The 25,556-nt window shown below is 37.6% G+C and overlaps 1 protein-coding gene across 3 annotated transcripts in view; it reads left to right on the top strand.

The window, feature by feature from the left end:
- LOC148886749 (uncharacterized) overlaps positions 1–25,556 on the top strand; it is a 50,784-nt gene that overhangs the window by 4,437 nt on the left and 20,791 nt on the right. For 2 of the 3 annotated variants that reach the window (XR_016117763.1, XM_089016353.1), the window contains exons 2-4: positions 14,350–14,468; positions 15,596–15,940; positions 17,599–20,242. The gene's annotated coding sequence lies outside the window, so the exon portion shown is untranslated. Of the gene's footprint in view, positions 1–14,349; positions 14,469–15,595; positions 15,941–17,598; positions 20,243–25,556 lie in introns of those variants that run through there. The other variant, XM_089016355.1, reaches the window with a different exon arrangement.

Below are 25,556 nucleotides of genomic sequence, written 5' to 3'. Positions count from 1 at the left end.
CCTTTGTTCGTGACGTCACACAAGGACGTCTTTGCCTTGCTGGAGAATCAAAACAATGGCTTCAGATTCAGATAATATGCTTTCTTGTTACTCATCCATTTATCAATATGATATGATATGAACCGGCCACTCCATTTACCATCACAAAGGTAAATAAAATGACTTTATTATATAGTCCATTTTATTTCTTTAATTATAATACCATAGCACATTTATTATACATAAAATAAGGTATATTTTGTGTAGTTTTAAGGCTTAGAAAATTAGAAAATTATGTTTTATGGGGACCTGGGAACGGATTATTCTCATTTTAATGGTTTCCTATAGGAAATACATTTTTGGGATACACACTTTTCGCTTTACACTCTCTGTCTGGGAACCAATTAAGTTTGTAAGCCAAGGTCCCACTGTACTTGAAATCTGGGATCCCAACAAAACAACGTGACGGCAATTGGCTTCTTCTATCGTCTTGGTTTCTCACGACGCCGTTGATTAGCTTTGCATTTATCTTTTGTCACTTATCATTAAGCTCCAGATTGTTCCTCCCGCTTGGCTGCCGCATTCCAAATTGTTCAGGCGCCGTCGGAAACTTGTCTATAAACCTCTTCGAAATCTTTGATCTTTCTTTCTTTCTTTTCACAAAAAATATCTTGACCTTGTTTTGAAAATTCCTCAGCGTTTAACTCATTCCCTGCCAGACGATGTGCAAAAATGGATCCATTCCAGTGCCAAGGTTTTTGTCATTCTCACTCCAATTCCAGGAGCCACAGAATATTAAGTTTTAGGACTACATCAATATTCAATTCAGCTTTAAAAAACCTTAGACTCTCTTCTTTCATCAGAAAAAAAAGAGTTAATTCCTAAGTTATATGGATCTGGAGTTATCTGAGCTTGAAATGGGGCGGATGTCCAAAATACAATGCAATACATACATATTGGTACAGATACAGTGTGCTAGCTCTGGCCAGTATGCTATTATCACTATATAGCTAGCTGGCTATTAGCAACCGATTCACGAGGTATTAGCTATCTATTTGCTAGGTATTAGCTATTTATTCGCTAGCTATTAGCTATCTATTTGCTAGGCATTAACTATCTATTCACTAGCTATTAGCTATATATTCGCTAGCTCTGAGCTATCTCATTTGCTATCTAGCTAGCTAACTCGCTATCTATATATTAGCTAGCTACCTATTCTATCTGCTATCTATTTGCTATATATTTGCTATCCATTTGCTATCTAGTTGCTATATATTAGCTATCTGGCTAGCTAGCTGTTTATGTAGCTTGGTATTTATTAGCTATATGGCTATCTTGCTAGTTAGCTAACTGTCTATCTGGCTATCTATTAGCTATCTAGCTGGCTACCTGGCTGGCTATCCATTTGCTATCTATTTGCTATCTATTAATTATCTGTTAGCTAGCTAGCTAGCTTTCTATCTATTTAAGTTACGTCCGGGTTGAGTGAACGCTGGCGCATGTGGCTGCCACTGCTCACCCACCGAAAAAAACTGATTCTGTGACTGTAAAGTGACCTTGAGAGTTTTGGAAGGCGCTTATAAATGAAATGTATTATTATTATTATTATTATTATTATTATTATTAGTGACTGAGAAATGTGGATGCTTGCTTCTCTTTGTTTATTTGTCACCAAAACAAACAAAAAATGTATTTTAAAGACAAAGAAAATATTCAAATCAAATCACATCAATTTCAATCCGCCATCTTTACTAGCACATAAAGGACAGGCTACTGGAAATTAACTTCTTCCTTGTTTCCCATTCAACGCTACATCCCTTTTCAATATAGCTCAGTGCTGCCAGAGCCTGTTGTGGCACAATGCGGTACTACAACTGAATCCATTAGAAAAGCTCCCTTTCAATGCTACATCCCTTTTAATATCGCTCAGTGCTGCCAGAGCCTGTTGTGGCACAATTTGGTACTACAACTGAATCCATGAGAAAAGCTCCCTTTCAATGCTACATCCCTTTTAATATCGCTCAGTGCTGCCAGAGCCTGTTGTGGCACAATGTGGTACTACAACTGAATCCATTAGAAAAGCTCCCTTTCAATGCTACATCCATTTTAATATCGCTCAGTGCTGCCGTAGCCTGTTGTGGCACAATGCGGTACTACAACTGAATCCATTAGAAAAGCTCCACCAAGTTTTCACTTAAGACATAATGGGTCTTCCGAATGAGTCAAAGGAAGTCAATCCTTCGATAAAAGTAGACGATTGAAAAGTTTTGCCGCCATCCCTGGAGGGCCAAAGGTCATTTGTTCCGTGAAGGCCGTGCCGGGGCAGGCGTTAAGAAGGCCAAATGTTGTCTAAATGCACGGCGGGAAGAGAAATGTCACCAGGCGGTGGGCCCGCTAAGTGCAAATGCTATAAAAGAGGCATCCCACGATACCCCCCCCCCCCTCACTTCTCCGCTTTTTGCTTTTAGTGCTATTTAATATTCTCCTCATCTGTTTTTAAAAGTGTACTCGGGGGGAGGGGGGGGGGGGGGGCTTCGTTGCGTTCCGTTTATTTCAATGCGACCCGGTGGGCACTGATGAATAGCGGTTGGGGGTGTGTGGTTGCCTCATGTGTTCTCCCGAAAGGTTGATTGGGGGCGGGGGGGGGGGCATTTTGGGGCGACCAGTGGGGGTTTGATTTTAAAGGAAAAAAAAAGAAAAAAAGGCAAATCATCCAAGCGAGCAGGTTGTCAGATCAATGGGATCCCGTTTAATCCAGGGGAGATTTGGGCGAGTGTGAAAAAGGTTCCTCCTGACAGCTGAAGGCTTGGACCCTCCCTCTGCCCCCTTTCCCTCCTTTTTAAGAATTGTGGGGCGTTCGATTCGCCATGAGAATTAATTCATACGATTTTCTATTGAATGATTCGGGGCCACGCGGGAAAATTGTGCTCGCCGCCGCTATTCGGCGTCCCATTGTGACAAAATATCAGCCGCTCGCATTCGTTTATTTGTTTTGTATTTATATTTTTTTTCTTCCTGTCCCATTCATACGGGCTGCTAGTGATCTTGAATGCATGCTGTAGAAGGCGCAACCGGGTTTGGGGGCGTAGGTGACGCCATATTCTTTCCTGTTTTTATTGAGTATTTAGGCTTCAAGTAGAAAGTGATAACAAGATGAGAGAGAGATATTTAGCATTAGCATTATGCTAGCTCAAGTGATTAGAGGATGAGAGAGATATTTAGCATTAGCATCAAGCTAGCTGAAGTGATTAGAGGATGAGAGAGAGATAGTGAGAGTAAAATATTTAGCATTAGCATAAAGCTAACGGATATGAATAGAGGATGAGAGAGATTTAGCATTAGCGTTAAGCTAGCTGAAGTGATTACAGATGAGAGAGACATTTAGCATTAGCATTAAGCTATCTGAAGTGACTACAGGTTGAGAGATATTTAGCATTAGCATTATGCTAGCTCAAGTGATTAGAGGATGAGCGAGATATTTAGCATTAGCATCAAGCTAGCTGAAGTGATTAGAGGATGAGAGAGAGATAGTGAGAGTAAAATATTTAGCATTAGCATAAAGCTAACGGACATGAATAGAGGATGAGAGAGAGACAGTGAGAGACAGATTTAGCATTAGCGTTAAGCTAGCTGAAGTGATTATGGATGAGAGAGAGATTTAGCATTAGCATTAAGCTATGTGAAGTGACTACAGGATGAGAGAGATTTAGCATTAGCATTAAGCTACCTGAAGTGATTACAGGATGAGAGAGAGATTTAGCAGTAAGCTAGCTGAAGTGATTAGAGGGTGAGAGAGCGATAAAGGTATTTAGCATTAGCATTAAGCTATCTGAAGTGATTAGAGGGTGTGAGAGTGATATATTTAGCATTAGCATTAAGCTCGCTGAAGTGATTAAAGGATGAGAGAGAGATAGAGATAGTAAGATATTTAGCATTAGCATTAAGCTAGCTGAAGTGCTTAGAGGATGAGAGAGAGAGAAAGAGTGAGATATTTAGCATTAGCATTAAGCTATCTGAAGTGATTAGAGAATGAGAGAGAGAGACATAGAGTGAGATATTTAGCACTAGCATTAAGCTAGCTGAAATGATTAGAGGATGAGAGAGTGACAGAGAATGAGATATTTAGCATTAGCATTCAGCTAGCTGAAGTGATTAGAGGTTGAGAGAGATTTAGCATTAGCATTAAGCTAGCTGAAGTGATTATAGGATGGGAGAGATAGATACTGTACGGAGATACAGAGAGATTTAGCATTAGCATTAGCACTAAGCTAGCTGAAGCTCGTTTTTTTTCCCCTTGTTGTACAACTGAGTTGAGTTGAGGTCACGGCCACGGTAAAGCGCTTGTGAGTTGTGTTTTTTCAAACGTAAAAGACATGTGCTTCAGCTCGATGAAGGTTAGGAAAGCAACTGTCCGAAGAAACGCGGCGTGATGTAAAAGGGGGTGGGGGGGGGGGGGGTCACCGCTACCGATGCTGTCATGTGTCATCACGGTCAAGCGCCACTCGTGTGCGCTTTGCAGGCGGCTCAAGGGGGGACGGGGAGGATGAGTCAGTCTTTCTTTCCCCATGTCGAGTGCTATGGACGACTGACCCCAAATTCCTTCTCATCCAAATCAATCAAATGCGAGCATGTCGCCATCATAAATGCGCGGCGGTAATTTGAAGTGGGTTACGTAACGGCTTGGCGGCCATGGGTGAGGAGGTGGGAAGACGAGAGAGGGAGAAATGAAAACAAAACAAAAAACAAAATGGAGGAGGAAGAGGAGCGTTTTGGTAAACAAGGCCAACCAACATTGTTTGCCTGCTGATGGATGCTTCCGGAATGTAAACCATCGGAAGCGCACTTGGAATGCGTGCAAAGCCACGGACGCTTTGATGCATTCAATGAGACGTATACTACGCCTCCCCCCACTCTCCCCTCCCCCGTTCTTCACGCATATTCTCATAAAAAGCGCTTTGACGCAGCAATAATAATAATAATAATAAGAGGAAGGGGAGGAAGTGGAAGAGGAAGAAGAAGAAGAAAACATTTCTGATACAATATAAGAAGAAGAAGAAGAATACATTTAATTTCTAAGCGCCTTTCAAAACTCTCAAGGTCACTTTATAGTCAAGGATCAGTTTTTCTGTGGGTGAGCAGCGGTATCCACATGCCCCAGCATTCACTCAACCCAGAAGTAACTCAAATAGATAGAAAACTAGCTAGCTACCAGATAGCAAATAGATAGTCAGCCAGCTAGCATGCTAATAGATAGCTAATTGATAGCCAGCTAACTAGCTAGCGAGCTAATAGATAGCTTGCCAGCTAGCTAGCTAATGGATAGCCAGCTAACCAGCCAGCTAGCTAATAGATACAGTAACACAGGACAAATAGTAAGATCATTCAAGTACCTGGAGAGTACATTTTTTAATTTTTCTCTCTCCACTAGTATCCATTATTTTTTTGCTTAGGCAGGTGCAGGTCCAATATTTGACTTATTTATTAATCATCCAATAAATTGTATTTTTTTAATAATAATAATACATTTCATTTATAAGCACCTTTCAAAACTCTCAAGGTCACTTTACAGTCACAGGATCAGTTTTTCTGTGGGTGAGCAGCGGTATCCACATGCCCCAGTATTCACTCAACCCAGAAGTAACTGAAATAGATAGAAAACTAGCTAGCTTGCTAGCTACCAGATAGCAAATAGATAGTCAGCCAGCTAGCATGCTAATAGATAGCTAATTGATAGCCAGCTAACTAGCTAGCGAGCTAATAGATAGCTTGCCAGCTAGCTAGCTAACGGATAGCCAGCTAACCAGCCAGCTAGCTAATAGATACAGTAACACAGGACAAATAGTGAGATCATTCAAGTACCTGGAGAGTAGAATTTTTTATTTTTCTCTCTCCACTAGTATCCATTATTTTTTTGCTTAGGCAGGTGCAGGTCCAATATTTGACTTATTATTTATTAATTATCCAATAAATTGTATTTTTTTAATAATAATAATACATTTCATTTATAAGCACCTTTCAAAACTCTCAAGGTCACTTTATAGTCAAGGATCCGTTTTTCTGTGGGTGAACAGCGGTATCCACATGCCCCAGCATTAACTCAACCCAGAAGTAACTCAAATAGATAGAAAACTAGCTAGCTAGCTAGCTACCAGATAGCGAATAGATAGTCAGCCAGCTAGCATGCTAATAGATAGCTAATTGATAGCCAGCTAACTAGCTAGCAAGATAATAGATAGCTAGCCAGCTAGCTAGCTAGCTAATGGATAGCCAGCTAACCAGCCAGCTAGCTAATAGATACAGTAACACAGGACAGATCATTCAAGTACCTGGAGAGTAGAATTTTTTATTTTTCTCTCTCCACTAGTATCCATTATTGTTTTGTTTAGGCAGGTGCAGGTCCAATATTTGACTTATTATTTATTAATCATCCAATAAATTGTATTTTTTTAATAATAATAATACATTTCATTTATAAGCACCTTTCAAAACTCTCAAGGTCACTTTACAGTCACAGGATAAGTTTTTCTGTGGGTGAGCAGCGGCAGCCACACGCGCCAGCGTTCACTCAACCCCAAAGTAAATAGATAGAAAGCTAGCTAGCCAGCTAGTAGATAGCTAATAGATATCCAACAGCTAGTTCGCTAGATAGCTAGCTAGCCACCTAGATAGCTAGCTAGCTATATAGTTATTTAGCTAATACACTACACTGAATGTCACTATTGTATTTTGGACAGCTGCCCCCATTTCAAGCTCAGATAACTCCAGACCCATATAACTTAGGAATTAAATCTTTTTTTTTCTAATTAAAGAAGAGAGACTTAGGTTTCTAACATTTCTAAAACTCAATATTCTTGGCGTCCTGGAATTTGAGTGAAAATGACAAAAACCTGGTCTGACAGTGAATGAGTTAACATGTCTCAGATGATCAGCTTAGAAGCGACACATTGCGCATTCTTTAGCAGTGGGAAAACAGGGCCGGAATTCCTAATCCTTTTTATTACAATTGTCGGAATCCAGCAAAGCAAAGCAAAACCAGACCCCCCCCCCAACCCCCCTAAAAGGAAATTACTCTCATCCCTGAAAAAAAAGGACTTAAAAAAAAAAAAAAAAAAGATGGCCACCGTTGTTGTTTTTCTTGACAGCTGCCATCTTTGTAAATAAGCTTCAGATGTTATCATGCTAGCTAGCATCTGTCGGATTAGCTGATGATGTGTTGACAGTTTCGGTACACGTAGAAGGACTTTTCAAATCCTTCCCCACCCACCAACCCCCCTCGTCCCATCTGTGAAAGACCCCACACAAAGACAGACAAAATCAGCCATTGACTGATTTAGCTTGTATTGTGTGCGTGGTCTGCTCTGATAATCTTAACGATGCGCCTTCCCTCCATGATGAGTCAGCAAGAACTGCCTCACGCGCGTTTCCCGAGTGTTTCCGAATAAAACTGGAGTGAGTAACAAAGCTTAATAATCATCCGACGCTCACTTCATGAGGGTACACTCAAATAACAAACAGTGTCGTCGGCCATTTTGATTTGAAGCCAGCAGTGTCGTCAGCCATTTTGATTTGAAGCCACCATTTTAGGCTAAAATCCCACGACTTGTATCTTGTTAGAAAGATAGAAGACTTATATAGTAAATTGAAATTCCTGATACTGATATGAATATACAACACAACGTATCATGCGTAAAAGGACACACGGAATTGTTTTGCTAACCGTTTTGCTTTATAATAATAATACATTTCATTTTAAGCGCATTTCAAAGCTCTCAAGGACACTTTACAGTCACAGACAAGCATAGGTACTATAATAAATAAAATACAATCACAAATAGAATACAATACATAAAATACAGTTATAAATAGAAACAAGAGAAAAAGCTACACAGAAAATGTGATTCTAAATAGGTGGGTTTTGAGATGGAGGCAGCCATTTTGAAATACTTGCTTTGACAAAGCAATCGGAAGCGGCGATCTCACTGCCAAATACAAACATCACGTTGTCGAGTGAATATTTAGCAAAAATACCGAGCTGATTCGTAGAAAGGGGGGGGGGGGGGTTTGTTGTCGTGGCCCGTTTTATAAGCGACTTTCAAGTAGCTTCCGATATCTTTCACGGCACAGCAATGGGATTGATTACAAACTGAATATTTCATTAGTCGGCATTCACGCCCAACTGCTGCTCACCCGACGGCCCGTCAAACTGGCAAAATGGCTTCTTTCGTTTTAATGAAACATTTAGCAAAGTCATTTTTTTTTTGGGGGGGGGGGGGGGGGGTGTATTGTCTATTATATCAAAGTTTTCCCAACCTAATGGCTAATTTCCCCCCGCTGGCACAAATACATTTTCGTATCACCGCGATTTAAAAAAAAAACGCTTCCCTCCTCGCTCGTCTGTTTGTTTGTTTAGCATTTCAAGCCGGGCGTCCCTCTGCAGTCGCTCACCAGAAACTGACATTTCTGGTTGAGTGCAGCTCGTCTTGCACCCCCCCCCCTCGAGGGCCCCCTCTGCTGCTTTTTAATCCAGATTGTTCTCTCCGACTGGCCTTCCGACTTGATCATCTGCTTAGTTGTCAAAGTTCAAAGGGCGTCCGGCCTTCTGGCGTCGGCATTAAAGCCCGATGGATGCAACGTACAAAAATAACCCCCGAAATAATAATGGAAGGAAAAAGATGTTAGAATTCTTCGTCCTGCGCGTTGAAGCGTTGAGACGCCGCCAGAATCGGCGACGGCAGCTGGCGTCTTAAAATCTCGCGGAAACAGAAACCAGGCGAGCGTTTCTGCTCTTTAAAAATGGCTGCATGTAATCGCCTCAGTTTTGTTATTTTTGTATTTTTGTTGTTGTTTTATAATGATCAAAAAATGACAATAATAATAATAATAATAATAATAATAATAATAATAATAACAATAATACATTTCATTTCTAAGCGTCTTTGAAAACTCTAAAATTAATAATTTAATACATTTTTACATTGTGTTCATAAGCGCCTTTCTAAACACACAAATATACAAATTAATTAACTAATAAATAAATACATAAATGATAGCTAAATAAATAAATAAATGAATACACGCATAAACACACAAAAAACACACAAATAAACGCACAAATAAATACACAAATAAATACAAATAAATACACAAATAAATACACAAATCAACACACAAATAAATGAACTAGTAAACACACAAATACATACACAAATAAATGAACTAGTAAATAAATAAATACACAAATAAATGAACACATAAACAAACACATAAATAAATAAATACATAAATACACAAACAAATAATTGATAAATACGTAAATAAATAAATAAATAAATAAATAACTAAAAAACACACAAATACACAAATAAATAAATGAACTAGTAAATACATAAATAATAATAATAATAATAATTATAATAATAATAATACATTTCATAAATAATAGATAAATAAACATAAATACACAAATAAATAATTGATAAATAAGTACATAAATAAATAAATAAATAAATAAACACACAATACACAAATAAATAAATACACAAGTAAATGAACTGGTAAATAAATGAATAAATAAATAAATAAATACAGAACTACACAAAATTAATAAACACACAAACACACAAATAAATATACACAAATAATAAATACATAAATAAATACACGAATAAATAAATTAATAGACAAATAAATAAAGAAAGAAACGAACTTCGCAACACAATCTTATCCGAATATCTTCAACCTAACCGGATGCAAGTCCAAGCCAGGCATGGATGTTAGCATGCTATGCTAAAATTAGCGAGTCGTCACTTTGACTGAAATTTTAACGTAAAGGACCAACGGTGACCGTTCTGGTGTCATAATTCAGTTTTCGAGTACATTTGGACCACCATTCGAGCCTTCCAAGTGACGTGAGGTGAGATTTCGTGAAAGCAGGAGAGAAAATAGGCACCAAAAGAAATGTTTGCGTGTATTTTTAATGAGTTTCAAACGTGTTGATTAGCCTGAGGGAAAGGTAAAATTATTTTTGGTGGGGAAATTTCCCCTGGGTTGAATGAGATGCTTGGAAATCGATTCAAACCAGTTAGTGCGGCAAGATATCAGGAAATAGCGATGGCGAGCGAATCAAAGATTAACAAAAAATGAAATGATGAGTACATTGAATCGCCCTTTACTGATTAGCAAACGCGGCTACTTTAGCGGTGCAAAAAGGTTCTATCGAGGCACAAAAATGGAGACAGAAATAAATTAAGTGAATTATGCTTTTATCGCTTTTGGAGACCTGAGACTCGTTTCATGTAATAGAATAGCTTGAATGACACATTTTTCATTTTTAAGAAGCCGAGAAAGCGTCCTGGGATGACGGAGAAGAATTAAAATGACGAGGATCGTCAAGTTTGAAGGCTTGAAAAGTAAAAAAACGGAAGAGTTTTCACACTCATCACGTTAGTTAAAAACTTTAGGGCAAGATTTTGTTTAGTGCAAAGACTGTGAACTATGTTGTAGTCAGTTGAGGAGATTTTTTTTTTCAACAGAAATAATTTACAGATATACTGTATATTTTTGAAAGGTTTACATGACAGCCAAATTGTGGGTCGGGGCTACTATAATAATAATAATAATAATAATAATAATAATAATAATAATCATCATCATCATCATCATAATCATAAATTAAAAGGTCAATATATATATATATATATATATATATATATATATATATATATATATATATATATATATATATATAAGGTCTATATATATATAAATTAACAATAAACAAAATAAAACAAATCAAATAATAAATACAACACTTACTCTATATATTTATAACAAAGTCAGCTTTATTGTCAAATATGCATTAAATAACATTATATAATAATAATAATAATAATAATAGTAATAATAATAATAATAATTTAATCATCGTTTAATTTCTAAGCGCCTTTCAAAACTCTCAAGGACACTTTACAGACTAGACAGAATAATAATAATAATAATAATAATAATAATAATAATAATAATAATAATAATAATAAATTAAAATCATTATAGTAACAATAATAATACATACAAAATAATAAATGACTTATGTATATATCAGAATCAGAATCATCTTTATTGCCAAGTATGTAGAACACACAAGGAATTTGTTTCCGGTAGAACACGCTGCACTAGTATCATATATATATAATATAAATAACATTATATAATAATAATGAATTAATAAATTATAATAACAATAATAATAATAGTAATAATAATGATAATAATAATAAAAAATAATAAAATATATACTGTATATATATATATATAAAACACTTATGTATATTTATAAATAATATAAATAACATTCTACATAATTATATATATTACTAAATAACAATAATACATAAAATGATGTATGATAACAATATTAATAATACATTTTTAATTTTATAATAATATATTTAATAATAATAATAATACATTTTATTTCAAGCGCCTTTCAAAGCTATTTATTATTATATGTAATTTTATTTAACAAATATAGAATTGTATTGTATTGTATAAAGGTAATTCAGGGTCACATGAGGATAAAAATCATATATGTATGTGTACGTTTATATATATATATATATATATGTATACATATGTTTGCCTTTTTTCCCCCCAAAATTTCAATTCTAGATAGCATCGAAGGAGTCCTCATTTTCCTTCTGCCAACCTGTTACGTCCCAAAATGTTTTGACAAATAGCAATAGCGTGTACGCTAGCGGTGTCATCTTTGCGCTCTGAATATTTAGCATATAGAGTAATATTTATGTCACACCTGGATGGATTTACTTTGCATTAACGCCGTCGCTTTCCCCTTCGCTGCACATCGCTTGTTACCCGCTCCAGCGGCGTTACGCAAGACGCCGCTTGCTAACAGGCCGCCTATCTCGCTAGCTATCTCATTAGCTATCTCGCTAGCTATCAAGCTAGCTTTCAATTAGCTGTATGGCTATCTAGCTAGCCTATCTATTAGCGATGTATTAGCTATGTATTAGCTACCTAGCTAGCTATTTGCTATCTATTAGCTATCTGGCTAGCTAGGTGGCTATCTCGCTAGCTATCTCGCTAGCTATCTCGCTAGCTATCTCGCTAGCTATCCATTATCTGTCTCGCTAGCTAGCTGTCTGGCCGGCTATCTATTAGCCATGTATTAGCTAGCTCGCTATCTTTCTATCTATTTGAGTTACTTCCGGGTCGAGTGAACGCTGGCGCGTGTGGCTGTCACTATTCACCCGCAGAAAAACATCTAAAGATGATTGTCAAGTGACCTTGAGTGTTTTGAAAGGCGCTTAAAAATGAAATGTATTATTATTATTATTATTATTATTATTATTGTTATTTTATATGAGGGAGCGTACGTTGAACAGTTAGCGCGATGCGACCTTGCCACTGTGTTGACTTCTGAGTTGAATATGTAAATGCCATTCTGGTGGCAGAAACGGCGTGTTTGCATAAAAGATCCATCTGACTGTATTTTGTCACGCCGTTCGACCAGGTGGGCTTCGGTAAACACAGGCAGGGTATTCGCACATACCGGGCTTTCGGCTGGAAAAAACAAACAAAAAACGAAGATAAATAACATTAAATCTGTATTTATGTGAAATCACATTTGTCAGCTCTTTAGCGCATCGTGGCTAACAGTCCTGGAGTATTGGAAGTTACATAGAGAGGAGGGTGGGGGGGCGTTCAAAGTAGGGTTTTAAAACAGGGAATTTTCTGGATTCATGGCTGTTAGGGTTTCAAGGCATGGATAGGTTCTCCAATTAGGGTTTCAAACCAGGATAAGGTTTTGAAATTCAGGGTTCAAGTCTGGATTTGTGTTTCAAGAAACGATTTCCAGGTAGGGTTTTCAATCGTAGGTTGGGGTTTCCACGCCTGGGATAGGGTTTCAAATTAGGGTTTTAAAACAGGGAATTTTCTTGATTCAAGGCTGTTAGGGTTTTCAATGCATGGATAGGTTCTCCAATTAGGGTTTCAAACCAGGATAAGGTTTTGAAATTCAGGGTTCAAGTCTGGATTTGTGTTTCAAGAAACCATTTCCAGGTAGGGTTTTCAATCGTAGGTTGCGGTTTCCACGCCTGGGGTAGGGTTTCAAATTAGGGTTTTAAAACAGGGAATTTTCTTGATTCAAGGCTGTTAGGGTTTTCAATACATGGATAGGTTCTCCAATTAGGGTTTCAAACCAGGATAAGGTTTTGAAATTCAGGGTTCAAGTCTGGATTTGTTTTTCAAGAAACGATTTCCAGGTAGGGTTTTCAATCGTGACAGCTGAGATAGGCTCCAGCAACCCCAACTGGGGTAGGGTTTCGACCAGGGAATTTTCTAATGAGGAATGCAAGCGGTACGGAAATTTAGGGTTCAAGTCTGGAATGAGAGATGAGATGAGGTTTTCAATCGTAGGTTGGAGTTTCCACGCCTGGGGTAGGGTTTCAAATTAGGGTTTTAAAACAGGGAATTTTCTTGATTCAAGGCTGTTAGGGTTTTCAATGCATGGATAGGTTCTCTAATTAGGGTTTCAACCAGGATGAGGCTTTGAAATTTAGGGTTCAATCCTGGATTTGTATTTCAAGACAGGGTTTCAATTGTAGGTTATGGGGTAGGGTTTCAAATTAAGGTTTTTAATTTCAGATTTCTTCAGCCTGGGTGAGGGTTTCAAACCAGGATGAGGCTTTGAAATTTTCGGTTCAAGCCTGGGTTTTTGTTTCAAGACACTGTTTCACTTGCAGGTTAGGGTTTCCACACCTTCAAAAACAAAATAAAATGACGCAAACCAACTCTAGGCTTATATTTTTTTTGTTCTCCGCATGACGTCTTTGGGCTTTCGGGAAAGAATCGTCGGGCGAGAAGAATCGAGCACCATTGTTTTGCGTGGTTTTTTTTTTGGGGTCATGGCTCAAGGGCGCTTTTTGTTTAGCGACATAAAAGCGTTTCCATTTCTTTCGCAACACTTGGAATAGATTACAAATGGGAGATTTGGTAGCGGGAACAAAAAATGGACGCCATATTTGTGGAAAGAAAAGGAATTGATTAAAAACTTTATTTTACGCATTAAAAACTTTATTTTCCGCGTTGGGGAGTGTGCCCGTGGGGGGGGGGTTCATTGGGCTACTGGTCTATAACGACCATCAGACCGTCACTCGGAAAGCCTTTGCTGCTCGAGCGACGTTGCGTTCTTTCAGCTTCGTCATCCCCGAGTGTCTGCTTTCAAAGTCGAATTTCAAGCCAGAGTTTAGCTTTCAAATCCAGTTTCCGGATGTGCCAAAATCAACCGCGGAGGGAGCCTCACTTATTTCAAAATAACAACAATCACAAAAATGTCCCTTTTTTTTTGGACAGGGAACGTTTTTGTGGTGAGTTTGGCCTTTGCTGACCTGGTGGTGGCGTTTTACCCGTACCCTTTGGTCCTCTACGCTCTCTTCCATGACGGATGGTCGCTAGGCAACACGCAGTGCATGGTAAGGCTCCCAATTCACGTTTTATTCACGTCCTTATTTGTGTTGGGGATAAAAAGTTTACACACCCCTGTTTTTGTGATACTGATACCGATACTGATTTAGTGGTATTGTATATCAAGAAATGCTAGCTAGCTTTCTATCTATTTGAGTTATCTGTTATCTGGCTATCTGTTTGCTATCTATTGGCTATCTGGTAGCTTGCTAGCTAGCTAGCTAGCTAGCTTTTTATCTATTTGAGTTATCTGTTATCTGTTATCTGGCTATCTGTTAGCTATCTATTGGCTATCTGGTAGCTTGCTAGCTAGCTTTCTATCTATTTGAGTTATTTGTTATCTGTTATCTGGCTATCTGTTAGCTATCTATTGGCTATCTGGTAGCTTGCTAGCTAGCTAGCTAGCTTTCTATCTATTTGAGTTATCTGTTATCTGGCTATCTGTTAGCTATCTGGCTATCTGGTAGCTTGCTAGCTAGCTATCTATTGGCTATCTGGTAGCTTGCTAGCTAGCTTTCTATCTATTTGAGTTATCTGTTATCTGTTATCTGGCTATCTGTTAGCTATCTATTGGCTATCTGGTAGCTTGCTAGCTAGCTTTCTATCTATTTGAGTTATCTGTTATCTGGCTATCTGTTAGCTATCTATTGGCTATCTGGTAGCTTGCTAGCTAGCCTTCTATCTATTTGAGTTATCTGTTATCTGGCTATCTGTTAGCTATCTATTGGCTATCTGGTAGCTTGCTAGCTAGCTTTCTATCTATTTGAGTTATCTGTTATCTGTTATCTGGCTATCTGTTAGCTATCTATTGGCTATCTGGTAGCTTGCTAGCTAGCTAGCTAGTTTTCTATCTATTTGAGTTACTTCCTGGTTGAGTGAACGCTGGCGCGTGTGGCTACTACTGCTCACCCGCAGAAAAAAACGATCCTGTGACTGCAAAGTGACCTTGAGAGTTTTGAAAGGCGCTTATAAATGAAATGTATTATTATTATTATGTTTATTTTTTTTATTATTATTTTTTTTTTTAATGGACAGAAGCGACAACAAAAAAAACAATGACTTGAACTCTTGTAAAGTGACGACTAAAGAAATTCCGGGTTGCTCCTGAGTGTCCTTGTTGCTGTTTTGCGCCCAGGTGAGCGGCTTCCTGATGGGCCTGAGCGTGATCGGCTCCATCTTCAACATCACGGGCATCGCCGTCAACCGCTACTGCTACATCTGCCACTCCTTCTCCTACAGCCGCCTGTACAGCTACCGCAATACGCTGCTGTTGGTGGCCTTAATCTGGCTGTTAGCCGTGGTAGCCATCGTGCCCAACTTCTTTGTGGGCTCGCTGCGCTACGACCCGCGCGTCTACTCCTGCACCTTCGCCCAAAACGTCAGCAGCTCCTACACGGTGGCTGTGGTGGTGGTGCATTTCCTGGTGCCCATCGCCGTGGTTACCTTCTGCTACCTGCGCATCTGGATACTCGTCATTCAGGTGGGTTTGGCGCGAAGCTTGAAAAATGCTAAAATACGCTGATTTGAAGTCTTGTTTATTAAGGAGAAAAAAAAAACATTTTAGTCATAAACAGAACATAAACACAGTGCAGTAAAATAAACAAACAAATAGATAAATAAATACATAGATACATAAATAGAGAAATAAATTGCGAAATAAATGGCAAAATATATAGCAAAATAAATGAATAAATAAAAAATAAATACATAAATACACAAATAAATAAATAATTACATGAATACATGAATTTGTGAATACATGAATACCTGAATAAATGTATAAATACATAGATAGCTAGCTCGATATCAAGCGAGCTGGATAGCTAGCTAGATAGATGGATAGATAGACAATAAATAAATACATACATACATAAATAAATAAATTGCTAGATAGTTAGCTAGCTCAATAGCAAGCTATTTGGATAGCTAGCTAGCTAGATGGATGTTGGATACAGTAGATGGACAGATAGATAATAAATGAATAAATGTACACATAAATAAATACATACATAAATACATACATAAATACATAAATAAATAAATAGCTAGCTCGATAGCTAGCTCGATAGCTAGCTAGCTAGATGGATGTTGGATACAGTAGATGGACAGATAATAAATGAATAAATGTACACATAAATAAATACATACATAAATACGTACATAAATACATAAATAAATAAATAGCTAGCTCGATAGCTAGCTCGATAGCAAGCTAGCTGGATAGCTAGCTAGCTAGATGGATGTTGGATACAGTAGATGGACAGATAGATAATAAATGAATAAATGTACACATAAATAAATACATACATAAATACATACATAAATACATACATAAATACATAAATAAATAAATAGCTAGCTCGATAGCAAGCTAGCTAGATAGCTAGCTAGCTAGATGGATGTTGGATACAGTAGATGGACAGATAATAAATGAATAAATGTACACATAAATAAATACATACATAAATACGTACATAAATAAATAAATAGCTAGCTCGATAGCTAGCTCGATAGCAAGCTAGCTAGATAGCTAGCTAGCTAGATGGATGTTGGATACAGTAGATGGACAGATAGATAATAAATGAATAAATGTACACATACATAAATACATACATAAATAAATACATAAATAAATAAATAGCTAGCTCGATAGCTAGCTCGATAGCAAGCTAGCTAGATAGCTAGCTAGCTAGATGGATGTTGGATACAGTAGATGGACAGATAGATAATAAATGAATAAATGTACACATAAATAAATACATACATAAATACATACATAAATACATAAATAAATACATACATAAATAAATAGCTAGCTCGATAGCTAGCTCGATAGCAAGCTAGCTGGATAGCTAGCTAGCGAGATGGAAACAGTAGATGAACAGATACATAATAAATAAATACATTCATAAATATATTCATAAATACATAAATAAATGCATAAATAAATAGACAAAAAGATATCGATAAATAACTCAATTTAAATAAATTAATTAAAAGTAAATCCCAGACAAGAAAAAAAAATCCTACATCCATTTGGGATCATTACTTGTGCTACTTTCACAAAAGAAAAAATGTGAATGCAAGTAATTATGTACTTGTACTTGACTTTTTTTCCCCCTTGGTTTGTGCTCGTAGGTGCGTCGCAAAGTGAAAACGGAGGAGAGCCCTCGCTTGCGTCCCAGCGACCTTCGTAACTTCATCACCATGTTCGTGGTCTTCGTGTTGTTTGCCATCTGCTGGGCGCCGCTCAACCTGATCGGGCTGGCGGTGGCGGTGGACCCGTTGCGCGTCATGCCGCTCATCCCCGAGTGGCTCTTTGTGGTCAGCTACTTCATGGCCTATTTCAACAGCTGTCTCAACGCCGTCATCTACGGCCTGCTCAACCGGAACTTCCGCAACGAGTACAAGCGCATCGTCACCTCCGTTTGGGTGACGCGCCTCTTTGTCACCGAGACGTCGCGCGCCGCCACGGACGGACGGAGTTTGCGTAGCAAGCAGTCGCCGCCGCCGCCGCCGCTCAACAACGAGTCGCTTCGGGATCGAGCCAACAACAAAGACTGAGACTTGTTACCGTGACAACGGCAATGGAACAATCCAATTAGTTGCACATGAACTGCCTGATCAACTTCCAAAGCCTCAAATATGTCCCACTCGCATCACTTGAATGCCAATTTAGTTTCAAAAAAAAGAAAGAAAGATTGAAAAATAATTAGCAGGGTGTCATTCTGTGCCAGATTTTAGTCGGAAAAAAAAACCACGCAATTTTTACATTTTTCTTGAGCCAACATTTGTGACCGAATATCGTCTTACTCTGTCAAACCGTAATTACTATTGTTGTTATTATTATTATTACCTATTTATTTATGTTCATAAAGCAGCAAAACACTTCACTAAATCGCCATGGTGGGGTGAGGTTCAATTTGGATCGTTCCTACAACCGACTTCTTAGGCAACATAGGCTTAGTTATGCTGATGAGATGATACCAGAGGAAATGGCGCAATCAGGCCAGTCGTAGACCCCATAGTCAGGCAAGACAGATAGACATAGAGCTAGCTAGCTAAAAAGATATTTAGCTAGCTATATTGTCTAGCTGGCTAGCTATCTATTAGCTAGCTATATAGCTAGCTATCAGGTTAGCTATCTAGCTCGCTAGCTATTGGCAATCTATTAGCTATCTATTTGAGTTACTTCCATGTGGCGCGTGTGGCTGCCGCTGCTCACCCACAGAAAACAAAATATCCTGTGACTGTAAAGTGACGTTGACAGTTTTGAAAGGCGCTTATAAATGAAATGTATAATAATAATTATTATTATTATTATAAGATGGAAACTATGCTCACAATAGCTAGAAAATCTCGCTAGCAAATCTGTATTGGGTGATAATGAAGCCTCAAATGCCTAAAAACGATTTATTTATATCTCAAATGCTTAAAAACCTAAACAAATGCTCATTGCTAACAGTTGTTGTTGGGTCAGATAGAAATGTTAGATTTTGTGGGGGTGGGGGAAGGGTAAAAAATCCATCTAAATTCTGGCAATGGTGTAAAATGAGTGTTTGACAAGGCCTGTTGCGATCTAAAATGGAGCCGAAATGTAGACACCTTTAGTAATTCCCAATCAGGAAGTTGTTCTCTGCTCAACCCTGTAAATGGCTGCTTTGATGTAGCATCTCCATTGGACAAATGTGTCAATTCAAGATCAGAATTGTACATTATTAGAATTCTTACTGTGATCAGGCTGAAGCCATTTATTTCAAATGTGGATGTTTAACAAGGAAAAAAGTCAATCATTGAATTAATTTTTATCAATGATTATATGTATTATCAGTTTCTTCGTGTACAGTATTTCATTTATATTAATAAAATTCATACATTTATAATCTAAGTTTTTTATAGAGAAGATATTGAAAATTAAATGACTAAATTGAATTAACAAATAAATGTATTTTAACTTACATATAGTTTTAAAAACTAAACAGAGTTGCGAAAACACATTTTAATAAACAATTTAGTACAATAATTCCTGAAAATAACTAAAAAAATACATTTTAAATGGAGTCAATCCTACTGCTAAACTGTAATAATACCCGGATGTAATCTAATTTTGTAAACACAGAAACTTTCTCTTCTTCCTTCATAGCCCTCTATTTTTGTGCTTTATTTATTTTCATAAGAAAACATTGTTCTCGTTAGTCAATGACATTCATTGCCGCTTCTCGCCATGTCAGGGCGCATTTTCTTTCTTTTGTTTTTTTTCCCCACACAATGTAACGAGGACATTTTGTAAATGAGTGTCAGTGTGGGTTTTGAATTGTTGTCAATGGACGTATTTTTATGGAAATGTTGTTCTCAAATGTTTCTCTCACATCGGTGGGGAGCTCATGTTACGCCATTAAAAGTTTACTTTTTGGCTTCTGCTTGACCTGTGTTGCCCGGGCACTGATCACTTCCGCGTTTGCGTTAGCGGGCGTCCTTCTTTACGCATGCGCAGTTGCCGCCGCGGGAAACAGGTGACACTCAAACCGGAAATGAAACACGCGTCGTCTGTTTCCAAACGCTGGGATTTACTCAGTCATGGCGCTTCTTGGACCCCGTGGACTGGTGCTTGGTACCCGTGTGTGCCGTGACACGACTAACTCGCGCTGTGGAAGAACCTGTTGTCGCCCCCGCCCCTCAAGAAATGCGTAAAAGTGGATTTCCTCTGTCCGACAGAGCCTGGGACAGGTACCGGTGAGTCGCTTCCTGGACTCCCAGAGGACCAGACCGCGATGATGAAACGGTGAGTATTTTTTTTAAACAAGTTTGAATTTAAATGTAAATATTCGCCACATCACTTCTAAAAATTGTACGCAATATCTGATTTAATAAAAATCAACACGTTAGCATTGGTATTAATTTGTTTTAGGAATAAATAGAATGTATTTCTTCTTACGTAGTGTATTTAATCATGAGATGTCGTCTGATTGGTTGTCCGGTGTGTCAATCACAAGTAAAGGGATGGGCTGAAGTCTCGTTTTTTTCCCTCCAAAACAACTCAACTTTATTTGTATAGCGTCAGTTACTGACAATGTCACGTCATCTTGTCATGCGATCTACCAATAGTACCTTGTCGTGATGGGAATTCCGGCTCCTTTCAGAGAGGCGGTTCTTTTGGCTCGGCTCACTAAAAAGATCTGGCTCTTTTGGCTCCCAAATGGCTCCTCGTTTTTTTTGGTTGCTTAAATTAATTAACTATCAAAAATCACGTAAAATTATGTGAAAAACGAATTACTCATGTAAAAAATACACTATCAAATATGTTTTTCTTTGTATGGCTTTATTTATATGTGCACAGTGAGCATCCACTAATTTTCACGTTTCCTGTGTTACTCTGGTCTGACAATCAGCTGTCACTAATTTGCTTTTCATATAAGTAATGCTATAATAACAACTAATAAAAACTATAATAATAATAATTGAATAATAATTATAACAGCATAATGTGATAACATTTTTGGAGATCGACGTATTGGGGACCCCTGCTTGAGAGCCTACTAAGAATGGACGAAAAAGATCAACATTTTAGCATGTTAGCATGTTAGCAGGTTAGCGTATCAGATCTAGTTAGATCGCTGGAGTGCTGTAGTTTCACTGGGTTGAGGGATAAATAGGATTCTTTACTTTAGATGAGAAAAAGTGGTACAAATGCAGTTTTGATGAACCCCATGGAGATCTTCCAGTCAGGTTTAAAGATGATGCATAGCACCGAGTCAGCCCTGTTGATGAGTTTTTAATGACATCCTCCTGGCAAATGACAGTTGGAGACGATAATCGACATCAAAATGTCTGATTCCCGGTTTTGCCATTCAACGTGTTTTTAATGAAGCGCAGCATTCTAATTTGGATTCCCGCATGGCGACGTGAAATGGCTGACTTTGAGCCTCTGTATAGTGATACCTTGGCTTACGAACTTAATTGGTTCCCAGACAGAGTGTGTCAGGCAAAAAGTGTGTCTCCCAAAACATAATTTCCCATGGGAAACCATTAAAATGAGAATAATCCGTTCCCAGGTCCCCATAAAACATAATTTTCTACTTTCTAATTTTCTAAACTTAAAACTATACAAAATATACCATATTTTATGTATAATAAATATGCTATGGTATTATAATTAAAGAAATAAACTGTACTGTATAATAAAGTCGTTTTATTTACCTTTGTGATGGTTGTTGATGATTTGATGGAATGACGTGACCGGTTTCATCAGCATTAAACACTTGATGAGGAACGTAGCCTTCTTCTTTCACCATCTTGAGGAATGATCCCTTATAGGTGCTTTCTCTGCGATAATTTTACCTTGTTCCTCATCAATTGTGTTCTGTTTAGCCGGGTTGATAGCTTTTTGCATCAAGTGTACAGATGGCTTGTGCGGGTTATTTGTGGAGCCTGATTGATGGGATATTTTAACCTTGCAGTCTACAGTCTGCTTTTGTACTATCAAGGTTGAAACAAGTCCAAATTTCACTGATTTCTATCCATTTTATCACTCTCTGTCGTCTGCCTGTCTCTTTAATGTTTAACCCCCCCTCCCCCCTTCACTGCTGCGTTCTTGACCAATCACGTGGCTTTGACCGAAGACTAGGGGCGGGGAATAGAGGACAATAACCGTCGGCTGCCATTTTCTTGTTAGAACGGGCTCGTTTGCGAACGACACATCACTCATTGTGGCGCTCCGTGTGTATCCCGAAAAATAGTTTGTATGCCAAGGTAACATTTTCATAAACGCAACGTTCGTAAACCGAAAAGTTCGTAAGCCAAGGCGTTCCGAAACCGAGGTATCACTGTACATACAAAAAAAAGTTCGGAATCCAATCGTACGGTTTCACATGCTATTTCAGGTAGCACGCTGAATATAATATTTAATCTCACGGAAACATTTGACATGTCTTCTTACATCCTCTTATGAACACTTGCAGTTCCTTGGAGGTGTGGTTTTTTTTTACGTTTAGAAGCCAAAGCAGAGAATTTTAGCTAACGGGATTAGTATTTCATGGAGTAAACTTTGTAAACACCTGAGGGCTTTTATTTTTTTTCTACTCTCCACCGCTCCTGCCCTCTTCACCCCCTTTTCTGCTTCAACAGTGAAAAAACGCCACTGTTACATTGTGAAGCCTCGCTGCACATGTCCCAGTAAACATATTGCGGCCAATTTCCACAGGCGGAGGATGAAAAAAAAAGAATCTTTGCAGAAGCCGAAGTGATGTAACAATGCTCATCGACGCCTCGTATGCCGGCGCTAACAAATAGGGCGAAACGGATGCTTTAGGTCTGCGTCAAATGTTGCTTAAAGAGCGGCACAACACGCCTGCTGTGTAATTGGGGATGAATTATTAAAAGCACACGCTGGAGTTTATGAAGTGGTCATTGAGAATGGCCAATTGGAGAATCGATTGCGGTCCGAATGTTTAGTTCGTGCCTATGCGGACGGATCACATGGACACGGGCGGAAAATTAATTAGTTTTTTTTTTACATTTTGCTTAACACATTCACTGCCAGACAATGTGCAAAAAATATCTTTTAGTAGTAGTAGTTATAATAATAATACATTTCATTTCTAAGCGTCTTTCAAAACTCTCAAGGTCACTTTACAGTCACAGGAATTAAATAAATGTGACATTTGAAACCATAAAGCCCCCCCCACCTAAAAATAAAAGTATAGATATTTTTTGTAGAAGGATAGGGAATTTATTTATTTATTTATTTATTTATTTATTTATATATTTATTTGATTTATTTGATTTATTTTATTGTATTTTTATTTTGTTTATTTATTTTCATAATAATAATAATAATAATAATAATAATAATAATAAATAAAATTTATAAGTGCCTTTCAAAACTCTCACTTTACAGTCACAGGAATTAAATAAATGTGACATTTGAACCCATAAAGCCCCCCCACCCCCACCCAAAAATAAAAGTATAGATATTTTTGGTAGGACGGGGAATGTTATTTTATTTATTTATTTATTTATTTATTTATTTATCCATTTATTTATTGATTTTATTTATTTTATTTATGTAATTGTATTTTTATTAAGGTGTTTATTAATTTTTAATAATAATAAATTCCATTTATCAGCACCTTTCAAAACTCTCAAGGTCACTTTACAGGCACAGGATAAAGTTTTTCTGTGGGTGAGCAGCGGCAGCCACACGCGCCAGCGTTCACTCAACCCGGAAGTAACTCAAGTAGATAGAAAGCTAGGTGGCTAGCTAATAGATAGCTATTAGATATAGGATTTCACATTTTTGGAATTATGAATTGAAGATAATTATGATTTTTTTGTGCTTATTTCTGCTTAGTCCTGTTTCTTTGTATTTTTTCTATTACCTTTTTTAAATAAATATATTTATTTGTCTCGTTGCCTGTTTATTTATTTTATTTATTATTATTTATTATTATTATTATTATTATTATTATTATTATTTTTATTTATTTGTTTATTTATCTTATTTATTTGTTTATTTATCTTATTTATTTGTTAGTTTATTTATTTATTATGTATTATTTTTGTATTCATTTATGTATTCCATTTTGTTGTGTTTTTTATTTTATTGTATTTTTTTAATTTTAATTGAATTCTTTCCATTATTTTATTTTACTTCGATTTCCACAAATTTCTTTTCAGAGTTTAATTTTTCCTCCTTGTAACTTTTCTGTAAATTACTTTCTTCTGGCTTTCGATTGGCTTAGACGACCCTTATCGCGCCACCTGCCGTAAATATTTCACATGGCTCCTCATTTTATTATTATTATTTCTTTATTTATGTATTTTGGCAGAGAGTGCGTAAATTGTTTGCTGCTGTGTTGTGGGTAGGGATGCTAGGGTTGCGCTCGACTGCCGATGTTCACTGACACGAATTCTCCGACAGGTGCGGCGCCTGGATGCCCTCAGAACGCTGCAAGTGAAAACATGGACCAAAAATGGGGGGTACTGGGGGGGGGGGTGTGATGCACTCGAACGTAATGTGACAGGTTCCAAAGGCTTGCTTGAGATTGCTGAGACTTGTTACGGTCTGCCGCCTGGATGGGTGAAGTAAAAAAACACAATACAGTGATACCTCGGTTTACGAACCCCTTGGCTTACGAACGTTTATATTCTGAAAATTTTACCTTGGCACAAGAACTATTTTTCGTGCTACACACGGCACGGCCACAATGAGTGCTGTGTCGTTCGCGAGTGACAAAATGGATAGAAAACAGTGAAATTTGGACTCGTTTCAACTTTGATAGTACAAAAGCAGAGTGTAGACTGCAAGGTTAAAATTCCCACCAATCAGACTTTCACAAATAACCCGCACTAGCCCTCAGTTCAATTTGAAATGAAAATACAAGCAAGGGTACCAGCTATTAATGAAGTTTCTAGTGTGTCTGCTTGCATCCGTTGCTGTTGCAATATCACAACTTCCATGATGTACAACCCAAAGCTCCTTGAGACACTTTATGCAAAAAGCTATCCATTCCTTCAGGCCATCAGCGACCATCACAAATGTAAATAAAACGACTTTATTATACTGGATAGTTTATTTCTTTAATCATAATACAATAGCACATTTATTATCCATAAAATAAGGTAGATTTTGTGTAGTTTTAAGGCTTAGAAATTAAAAAAATATATGTTTTATGGGGACCTGGGAACGGATTATTCTCATTTTAATGGTTTCCTATGTGAAATTATTTTTTGGGATACACACTTTTCACCTTACACACTCTTTCTGGGAACGAATGAAGTTTGTAAGCCAAGGTATCACAATAACTACATCTTTCCTACGCGTCCTAAAGAATATTTCATCCCCTTTAGCAACATACGTGTCTGCGTGTGAATAAATGGTCTGTCGGGAGCTGCGAAGAGTGTAAACAGAGCTCCGACAAGCGCGTGACAAAGATGGCGCTTGTCGGAATAATTCACATCCCTCACTTTAATTGCATCTAATGCACAGATTAGAGATTTATTCCAGGGAATTAAAACGGACACGTTTTAATCCCGGTGTTCGTGATGTCCGCAAACAATATGGCAGTTTCCATTTCCGAGGGAAAAGGACACACGCG

This window comes from Hippocampus bargibanti, linkage group LG16 (assembly GCF_051943395.1).
Source record: "Hippocampus bargibanti isolate YZ-2025 linkage group LG16, ASM5194339v1, whole genome shotgun sequence".
Classification (NCBI taxonomy): Eukaryota; Metazoa; Chordata; class Actinopteri; order Syngnathiformes; family Syngnathidae; genus Hippocampus; species Hippocampus bargibanti.
Note: the sequence above shows the minus strand (reverse complement) of the source record. Positions and strands in the feature narration are given on the sequence as shown.